Genomic DNA, 10,930 nt, shown 5'->3' on the forward strand with positions numbered 1-10,930 from the left:
AACTCAATTTAGTAGCAAGAGGGGCTTTAGAAAAGTTCCGCCGTAAGTAGCCGAGTGACCCCGCACGGGGCACCTTTAGTATTCATGGCGACGGTGAGCAGCGACACCGCGGACCCCGAGCTCCCAACATAAGCCGTGTCCAACCGTGGCGACGTGTTGAAAGGTGAAGGGTAGAAACCGTAAACGGTGGCCGTCGGAGCCTTGGTCAAGCTTCGGCCGATGGGCTCCCTGCCTGTCTACCAGGCAGGGAGCTCCGGGACCTCTTTAGGGTAAGGTCAAAGGAGAAAGTACCCCCATCTCCCTGCTTTTATACTATGCTTTATGGTATTGTCTAAAACCCCCTCCAACCGTGATCGGAACCTAAAAGGGGCCGCACCGAAGTATCGTTTCCCCCATTGCCATCTTTGACATTTCCTGAACCAGATAATTTTTCTCGATTTCTTGTGATGGAATCGCTCAATCCAACCCACCCTCTTGCATCTCAGTCAGTCTTCTTGATCGCCAAGTATCTTGAAGCCATAGTAGGAAAATCGTATAAATGCAAAAAACAAAGGTCTGGTGAACTCTTAATTGAAATAAATGACAAGCAGCAGTCTGCAAAGCTTCTAGCTCAGACTAGACTAGCTGATCTTGACATCCGGGTCACACCCCATCGGAGCCTCAACAGCTCGCAGGGTGTGATATCCGAGACAGACCTCCTGAACGAAACCGATGTGGATCTCCTTGCCGGCTAGAAGGATCAGGGTGTCACTGCCGTGAGACGCATCACTATCCGTAGAGACGACAAGGAGATTCCTAACAAGCACATCATCTTGACCCACAACATATATATGCAGGTTTTATCCGGTGCTCAATACGTCCGTACATCCCGAACCCGCGGCGCTGTTTTAAGTGCCAGCGGTTCGGGCACGGTACGAACTCTTGCCGTGGCCGAACGACGTGTGCGAAATGCGCGGCGCACGATCATCCTAGTGACAACTGCCAATCCGATACCCTCACTTGTGTAAACTGCGGGGGACCGCATGCAGCGTACTCCCGCAAGTGCGAAAAGTTCCAACTGGAAAAAAAAGATAATCAACATCAAGGTAACCGAGAACATCACCTTCCCGGAACGAGAAAGAGGTTCGCCTCTTTCCCTCTGGGGAGGTACGCTGACGCGGCTTGCCGGGGGCGGAGCGGCGTCTGGTGTCCACAAGGACCCAGTTCAGCGAGTCTGACCTGGTCCCGCCCCCGCCCCCCGCTGGGTTGCCTCACGCAGCCCAACCCGGCACCACGCCGCTTGCTGAGGCAGCAGCGGTTGTGGCGCAAACTACTCCTGCCGGGACCGGTGCCGCTCCCGCCTCTGTCTCCCCGTCCTCCAGTGCGTTGGAGGGTACCGAGGTGATGGACACCACGGGCCCCGCACCGGCTCCCACCGCCACCGCCCCGCCTGTGCCACCTCTGGTGCCCCCGACGGTGGTGGCTCAAACGAAGGGCTCCCGAAAGGGGGCCAAGTCCGGGGGGCCAGGTCCGTCGGGCACCCCTCGGACATCCGACGACGACATGGATGTCGGGCCGTTCCTGCTTGCAACGCAGCGCAAGGAACGCGTCCTGACGCCAAAGCCTCCCGACAGGCCAAAAAAGGCGAGAGTCACAGCCCCGAAAGACGACACATAAACAAACACACACACTCCAGTAGCTCTCACACTAAATAATGGGAAGAGAAAACATAATTCAATGGAACTGTAGAGGCCTTCTTAAAAATCTTGACGATGTCTACGAACTACTGCATGCTAATCAGCCAAGTGTAATGTGTGTTCAGGAAACACATTTGAATTCTAAACACACAAATTTCTTGAATAGTTACCTGGTATACAGGAAAGACTGGGATGGCTGCACACACTCTTCTGGCGGTGTGGCCATAATCGTCCGGAAATCCTTAGCATGCCACCCTGTCACCTTGAACACTATCCTTGAGGCTGTAGCAATACGCTTAATAATATTTAATAGGTTGATAACGGTATGCTCCATATACATTCCTCCTGATGTTTCACTTACGAGCTCCGACTTCGAGGCGCTGGTTGACCAGCTGCCCGAACCATACATCCTGACAGGCGACCTTAATGCTCACAACTCTCGTTGGGGCTCTTCCAGAACGGATGCCCGAGGTCGCCTTATAGAGAAATTCCTTACATCTTCTGGAGCATGCCTTTTCAACAATAAACAGCCTACATACCATAACATAGGTCACAACACATACTCATGTCTTGACTTGGCGATTGGCTCCGCAGTTCTCTTTCCTCTCCTCGAGTGGGCTGTGGGCACTGACCCATATGGTAGTGACCACTTCCCCACCTCACTCACATACATAGCTAAAGGCCCAAGCAGTCCATCTTCCCATAATAGGTTCAATGAAGCACGAGATAACTGGAATACATTCACACAGACATCCAAACTACACCACACATCCATAGGACACCTACACGTTGAAGAAGCTACCCAACTCCTCACGGCGCACATCCTCGACGCCGCCGAAAAGTCCATTCCCCACGCCTCTGGAGCCCCGCGCAACCAGCGGAGGCCGTGGTGGAATGAGGACTGTAGGCGGGCGCGAGAGGCCCAGAACAAGGTGTGGGGTATCCTTCGTCGGTACCCCACGTCGGGTAACCTCATTTTGTTCAAACGGGCCAAGGCGTTCGGAAAACGTGTACGCCGTGAGGCAAAACAAGAGAGTTGGCGCACCTTCCTTACATCCATTAACTCATACACAGATGCACATAAGGTATGGACAAGAATACGCAAACTTAAAGGACAACATACACATAGCCTGCCCCTGGTCAGTACAACAGGGGACACACTCGAAGACCAGGCTAACACTCTTGCACAACACTTCGAACACGTTTCCAGCTCTGCACACTACACAAACACTTTCCTGAAACATAAAAATACTTGTGAAAAGAAGTCCCTACATGACAATAACAGGTCAAAATCTGGTTACAATTCTGAATTTACACTCTATGAGTTGAGGGCTGCACTGAGCACGTGTAAACCTTCAGCTCCCGGCGCAGATAAGATTACATACACCATGATACAACACCTACACCCGGACACTCTTGAAACACTCCTACACCTATACAACAACATATGGCTTTCGGGGCACATCCCAAAATCTTGGAGGGAGGCTATTGTAGTGGCGTTCCTGAAGTAGGGTAAGAGCCCTTCTTCTCCCGCCAGTTATCGACCCATCGCCCTCACAAGCTGCCTGGGCAAGCTTCTCGAGAAGATGATCAACAGGAGACTTGTGTACTTCTTAGAGTTCAATGGTCTTCTCGAGAGCCGCCAGGCCGGCTTCAGGGTGGGGCGATCCACAAACGACCAACTCGTCGCCCTTGAGTCGTATATCAAGGATGCGTTTGTCCATAAACAGTTTTGTGCTACGGTGTTTTTCGATCTTGAGAAAGCCTACGATACCGCTTGGCGATACGGGATACTTCGCGACCTAAAAGCCTTCGTTTTCTCGGGAAATATGTTTAATACACTTCGTAGCTACCTGGCGGAGCGAACCTTTCGTGTGAGAGTTGGCACTGCCCTTTCAAATGTTTTCCTGCAGGAAAACGGCGTTCCCCAAGGCGGCGTTTTGAGCTGCACATTGTTCATTGTCAAGATGAACTCGCTTCGAAAGGCGTTGCCACGAACCATTTCCTGTACAATATATGTAGATGATGTGCAAATATCTTTTAAATCATGCAATATGTCAATCTGCGAACGCCAAGTCCAGCTTGGTGTCAACAAACTAGCAGGCTGGGCAGATCAGAACGGTTTTAAGCTGAACCCAGTCAAGAGCACTTGTGTTTTCCAAAAGGCGTGGGATCAGGCCAGATCCAGACATCAAACTGAATGGTGTCTCGATTCCGGTCAAAAAAGAACACAAGTTCCTTGGTATAATTCTTGATGAAAAACTTTCCTTTATCCCTCATATGAAACAACTAGAACAAAAATGTCTTAAAACAATGAATATCCTGAAGGTTCTCTCCCACCATTCGTGTGGTTCTGACAAAGAATTCCTACTACGGCTCTATACTGCTTTGGTTGGGTCTCGTTTGGACTATGGCAGTGTGGTATATGGGTCGGCGAGTAAAACAGCATTGCGAATGCTTGACCCAGTACTACACTTGGGGCTACGGCTTGCGTCGGGTGCTTTTCGCACTAGCCCTGTCGAGAGTCTATATGTTGAATGTAATAAGTGGAGCCTTGAGAACCAGCGAACGTACATGGACTTACTTTATGCTTTTAAAATTTCATCTCAGAATAACCACCCTTTTTATCCTGTCCTTAATGATACATCCATATCTGTGCTGTTTGTAAATCGCCCGTCCGTTACTCCGCCTTTTTCACTTCGAGCGAGAGAGCGAGCCTCGGATCTGAGTGCTTCGTTTTTAGACGTGTACAGGTCATCCTGTTTAAACATTCTACCACCTTGGCAAGTTCGCCCTGTGTCCTGTGACCTTTCTTTTACAAAGCTTGACAAAAATCGGGTACCGCGAGCTGCAATACTTCAGCACTTTCTTTCTTTGCAGTTCAAATACCCACGTGCTGAATTCTACAGTGACGCTTCTAAAACCTCCACTATGGTGTCGTGCGCTGCTCATGGTCCAAATTTCAATGCAGCCAGAACCATGAGCTTGCACACAACAATTTTTTCTGCAGAAGCGTACGGAATTTTACTGATTGTACGACATATCCTTGAAAATCAAATTCCCAATTCTATCATCTACACAGATTCTTTGAGTGTTGTTCGCGCATTATCATCGCATAAACCCCCCAAAAACCACATAATTAATCTTGTATTCAACACTATCATGTCGGTGTATGCGGAGAAGCATCGGCTGCTCCTCTGCTGGGTCCCAGGACACGCTGGGATCGCTGGGAACGAGTTGGCGAACGAGATGGCCGGTGCTGCTGCACTCAGTAACACTGTCGACATAACAAGCGTACCATATACAGACCTCAAGCCTCACATAAAACAACACCTGCGCAGAACATGACAAACACACTGGGACGAACAGACAGACAACAAACTACACGTAATAAAGCCACACTTGGGACGGTACACAACTGACTAACACAACAGACACACAGAAGTCGTCTTGGCAAGGCTGCGGATAGGGCACACCCATGCGACGCACTCGTATCTGCATGACGGGATCTCCTAGACCCCAGTGCGGCAGGTGCGGAGAGGCCCTATCCGTAGTACACATACCTCTAACATGCAAGGCACTTCACACAACACGACAGAAACACTTCAGAGAACTCTACAGACAACATATTCCCCTACATCTATCTCCGTTTCTGGGTGACGATGCCATGTTTTCCGTTATACGTGTGTGTGAGTACTTGTCAGATGTGAATTTTTTAAACCTCATTTCCTATCCCGCATAATCAAATCTGGCCCTATACACCAGCCATCGCCATTGGCGTTAATTGATTTTATTGTTGTTTTGGCTTTAGTAGCCACTATTTTATTTTAGATACTTTTGTTTGGCGCTCTTTGCCCCAGCTGGCCTTGCGCCAAAAAACTCTAACCATCATCGTCATCAAGTAGCCGAGTGAGCGGTAGGCATTGTTAATTATGTAATTAAAATGGTATTGCCAACTGAGATCGGATGCGATATGTACACCGAGATATTTAGAACTGGTTACCTAAGTTAAACTGGTATTATTAAGAAGGTAATCAGCTGGTGCAGAGTTTGTACGATACACGCGCATTACTTTACATTTATTTACGTTGAGGTCCATCTTCCACGTGGAACACCCTTCAGCGATATGGTTAAGGTCAGACTGTAACTGGGAGACGTCGGCACTATCAGAAATTTCACGGCAGAATACACAATCATCTGCGAATGAGTGGACAGAAGCGGATACACAGCTCGGCAGGTCATTATATATATATATATATATATATATATATATATAGGGAGTAGTAGAACTTTGAAGATGGTAGAGAACACAAGAAAAGAATAACTTCCAACAAGGTAAAAGCACGATTGTGGCCTACGTTTCAGCAAAGAGAACTTGCTTTCCTCAGGGCAATCTCTCGCCTGGCAGGCACGGTTTATATAGGGGTAGGTCCCCAGGTGAAAGTAGAGGGAAAGATGGAAGGGAAATTGAGCAAGCTGATTGGTTTGGGAGTGTGTCGGGGGAGAGATTGAGGGGCCAAGAAGATTGGCTAGTTTAAGCCGCGAAGCAGGTCACACGGAAGTCAGCTGGTGGTTGATATTCGTGGAATTCGTAGAAATACCCCAGAAAGCAGGGGAGAATATCGCCCCGCCGGTAGCGTAGTGGTTATCGCACCAGACCGATATTCTGGAGGTCGTGGGTTCGGATCCCACCTGGCGGGCATTTTTTCTCCGCTTTCTTTCTTTCTTTCCAAATTCTTTATCTGTTTCTATGACCTACCGCAACCTCCCCTTTGCTTTCCGAGGTTTTCATGACTGCCAACCCTTATTTCTGTGTTATTTTCTACGAGCCCCTCATTTCCTATTCTGATTCGCTACATGCATAGCGAGGGCCTCTGTTCTGGCAGTCTTGGTGCCATAGGGAGCTTAAGAGGGTTCAACGCTTGTTGACCACTCTCGACATGTCGTAGACACTGGAGTCACGGCACGGGGATTAAAAAGAAGGTCCCCTTCACCCCGAGAAGTCAGAGTGGCGCTGGCTACCACCCCCAAGCACAGGAAAAAATTACATTTTCATAAATACCCCAGAAAGCGGGGGAGAATATCGCCCCGCCTGTAGCGTAGTGGTTATCGCACCAGACCGGTATTCTGGAGGTCGTGTGTTCGGATCCCACCTGGCGGGCATTTTTTCTCCGCTTTCTTTCTTTCTTTCCAAATTCTTTATCTGTTTCCATGACTTACCGCAACCTCCCCTTTGCTTTCCGAGGTTTTCATGACTGCCAACCCTTATTTCTGTGTTATTTTCTACGAGCCCCTCATTTCATATTCTGATTCGCTACATGCATAGCGAGGGCCTATGTTCTGGCAGTCTTGGTGCCATAGGGAGCTTAAGAGGGTTCAACGCTTGTTGACCACTCTCGACATGTCGTAGACACTCGAGTCACGGCACGGGGATTAAAAAGAAGGTCCCCTTCACACCGAGAAGTCAGAGTGGCGCTGGCTACCACCCCCAAGCACAGGAAAAAATTACATTGACATAAATACCCCAGAAAGCGGAGGAGAATATCGCCCCGCCGGTAGCGTAGTGGTTATCGCACCAGACCGGTATTCTGGAGGTCGTGGGTTCGGATCCCACCTGGCGGGCATTTTTTCTCCGCTTTCTTTCTTTCTTTCCAAATTCTTTATCTGTTTCCATGACCTACCGCAACCTACCCTTTGCTTTCCGAGGTTTTCATGACTGCCAACCCTTATTTCTGTGTTATTTTCTACGAGCCCCTCATTTCCTATTCTGATTCGCTACATGCATAGCGAGGGCTTCTGTTCTGGCAGTCTTGGTGCCATAGGGAGCTTAAGAGGGTTCAACGCTTGTTGACCACTCTCGACATGTCGTAGACACTCGAGTCACGCACGGGGATTAAAAAGAAGGTCCCCTTCACCCCGAGAAGTCAGAGTGGCGCTGGCTACCACCCCCAAGCACACGAAAATATTACATTGACATAAATACCCCAGAAAGCGGGGGAGAATATCGCCCCGCCGGTAGCGTAGTGGTTATCGCACCAGACCGGTATTCTGGAGGTCGTGGGTTCGGATCCCACCTGGCGGGCATTTTTTCTCCGCTTTCTTTCTTTCTTTCCAAATTCTTTATCTGTTTCCATGACCTACCGCAACCTCCCCTTTGCTTTCCGAGGTTTTCATGACTGCCAACCCTTATTTCTGTGTTATTTTCTACGAGCCCCTCATTTCCTATTCTGATTCGCTATATATATGTATATATATATATATATATATTTATATACATATTAAAAAGAGCAAAGGACCAAGGACTGAGCCGTGGGGCTCGCCTGACGTTACCAGAAAGGGGGAACACGACACCATTTACCGATACGAACTGAAAACGATGGTTTAGGAATTGTTCAATCCTCGTTAACAGACGTTGATCAATGTTTACACTTCGGAGTTTTATTAGCAAAAGATCATGAATAATTGTTTCAAAGGCCTTGGCAAAATCTAAAAAAATGCAGTCGGCTTGAGATCGACGGTCGGTGATGGTGTGCAAGGAATGAACTGAAGAAACTAGTTGCGTTTCGCAGGAATAATTTTTTTAATCCATGCTTGGAAGGTGTAAAAAAGTAATTGGAATCAAAAAAGTTCGCTAGCTCAGAGAATATAACATGTTCAAATATTTTGTAAGGGACGCTAGTAAGGGAAATGGGGCATTCGTTTAAAGGTGAATGCTTCACGCCGGATTTATGAATAGGGACTACCTTCGCCGTTTGCCAGTCACCTGGATGTGCACCTTGATTTAGTGATCGCTGAAAAAGTTATCATAGAAATATTGATGAAGCCGTTTTTGTTTCTTTTAGAAGTCACAACTAATGCTGTCAGTACCACACGAAGAAGACAATTTCAAGGAATCTATTAACTTAACAATGCCGACAGGATTTATAATAACAGGTGGCACAGCTGTGAAGCTAGAACACAAAATGAATGGTAACCTACAATGAGCGAAGGAACAGAAGTTGTTTACAAAAACATCATTAAGAAAATTAGCACAATCGTAGCGTGAAACAGCCGTTCCTTCGGAATCAGACAGGGAAACTTCATTTGTGTCGTTATTATTAACAATATTCCAAAACTTCTTAGGGTTTGTAGTGAGCATTGATGGAAGAGTATCACTAAAAAATTTGGTTTTTGCCTCGCACACTGCTTGCATGTAGGCATCAGCGGGCCTCTGATAAGCATGCCAATGTTCCTAAGATGAATGTTGTTTGGCTGCACGAAAAAATATTTTTTTTTGTTGGAAAGCCTCTTGAGGAAGTCATTGTACCATGGCGATTGTGGATTCGCGGTTATAGTCTTAGTTCGAACACACAGGTGCCTGAGTTTCATCATTTTAGAACAAAAAGCGTCCCAATTTTCTTGAACGGAACGCTTCTCAAAATGAGGTAGATACTCATCTAAAAAAGCAAAACGTTCCCGGTTAAAAGTATCAAAATCAATGAAAAGTAATTATACTGCTGAAAAATGACGTTTACGTCATCACTGTTGGCTGTAATCTGCTGCTCAAGGCTATCAATAGTATCGGCTTTTGCCTCAACAGAGGAAAGCCGCGTCCCGATATCCATTAACTTCTTGGCTAACTCCTGCTGATTAGCCTTTATATCTTGCACTGCCTCAAAGAGGTCATTTTGTTTCGCGGTTGTTTCTGCGCACATCGCCTGTATCTATTCAACTGTCGACATAACTTCATTGTGCCAGGTGTTGTCATCGCGAACTGAACTAACAGCGCTTTCTTGGGTGATTTGTTTTGTGGGGGCCATGATTGCTCTCAATATCGCCTGAACACAGCAGTAATAAACAAAGGGCATTTACACATTCACGAGACATGCAGCAGAGCACTTGTGGGCAAGGAATCAGCAGCAAACGTCGATTACTTGTTTTCTTTGCGTACAAGGAAACAGGTTCACCAACCTGTATAACATGAAAACAGCGAGTGTGAGTCATAGTTGACGTGCTGATTCCATGCCCACTAAGCTGGACTGGTTGACGGTTGCTGCCTAAATAGGCAGCGCAGTTCGATTTTCCTGGAGACGAGGGTACCGGAAACAATTTGAAATGCTCGAAGATAAGGCGGCTGGTTTCCCATCCGCCAGGAAGAAAGGATTCATGTCAAGCGGTTCTACGATGTCATTCAGGAGGGTTGACGACACGATGTACGTCAGAGCCTGTATAACAGGAAAACAGCGAGCCTGAGCCATAGTTGATGTGCTGATTTCTGGAGGAAGGAATAATGTTTGGGTGGGTAATTCTCACGACTCTGGTTTTATCGAAGTTTACAGTCATCTTCCATTGTTCACACCACAAGGTAACTTTTTGGAGGGCATGGTTTAGAAGAACTTTTTCAGCCATGCTGCTTATTTCAGAGTAAATACACAACCATCTGCAAAAAGTTTCATTTTCACAGGAATATGTTTAAATATATCATTATTATATACCAGAAAGAGTATGGGTCCAAGCGAAGCCCTGGGGAACGCCAGAGTTGACTGTTGGCCCACAGGAGCTACTGTTTTTAAAATGAACAAACTCTTCCCGGTCTAATGGGTATGCCAAGATCGATTTAAGTAATAGGGTGTTCCGGAAATTCTTACATAATTTGAAAACTAATTTTTTTTGTGAGACTTTGTCAAAGGTTTTTATGAATATCACCGCGACTATGACAGTCGAATTCCTTACTTGCCGAATTAAAAAAAGGACAATCGGCTCCCGGACCATTCTTTTTGCAGACTCCTGACACTAGCTGATTGGTATGTTGTGGGTGATGTGTGGTGCAAAACGTTTTTACTTAATGCTTACTATTTCTTTCTATAGGCGGACGTTCTCTCAATGACTGAGTTGCAGAGAACCCTCCTTTTGACGGCACGTTAAAATATGTTAAAGCAACAAAGACCGCGTGCTACGAGGGCGTTTTTTTTTTCGCGTCTTAATGAGTCCGCTCCCGTCTCATGCTGCTTGATCGACGTAACGACTGATCAGTGGTGTATGGAGTTGCCAGTCTTGACCCGGTTCTTGTACGGCTTCTCCGCGCCCAAAAGGCAATACCAGTAGTCCCAGAAGCGCAGTTACAAGTTTGCCACCGAATCGTATGTTTTCTCTCGATGATAAAGAAGAAACAATGCAGTGGGTAAGCACGGCAGCGCAATTTTATCATAATATCGCAGAGGGTTGACCGCCGTGTGATTTAGCGCATTATGATGGTAGAAATCAACGAAACTAGC

At 47.1% G+C, this 10,930-nt stretch overlaps 1 non-coding gene across 1 annotated transcript; it reads left to right on the forward strand.

The window, feature by feature from the left end:
• Positions 1-6,303: 6,303 nt before the first annotated feature.
• On the forward strand, positions 6,304-6,376 carry Trnai-gau (transfer RNA isoleucine (anticodon GAU)). The gene has a single exon. It is a non-coding gene; the product is annotated as a tRNA-Ile (tRNA).
• Positions 6,377-10,930: the final 4,554 nt, after the last annotated feature.

This window comes from Haemaphysalis longicornis, unplaced genomic scaffold (genome assembly GCF_048455015.1).
Source record: "Haemaphysalis longicornis isolate Haplotype H1 unplaced genomic scaffold, Haemaphysalis longicornis Haplotype H1 scaffold_13, whole genome shotgun sequence".
Classification (NCBI taxonomy): domain Eukaryota; kingdom Metazoa; phylum Arthropoda; class Arachnida; order Ixodida; family Ixodidae; genus Haemaphysalis; species Haemaphysalis longicornis.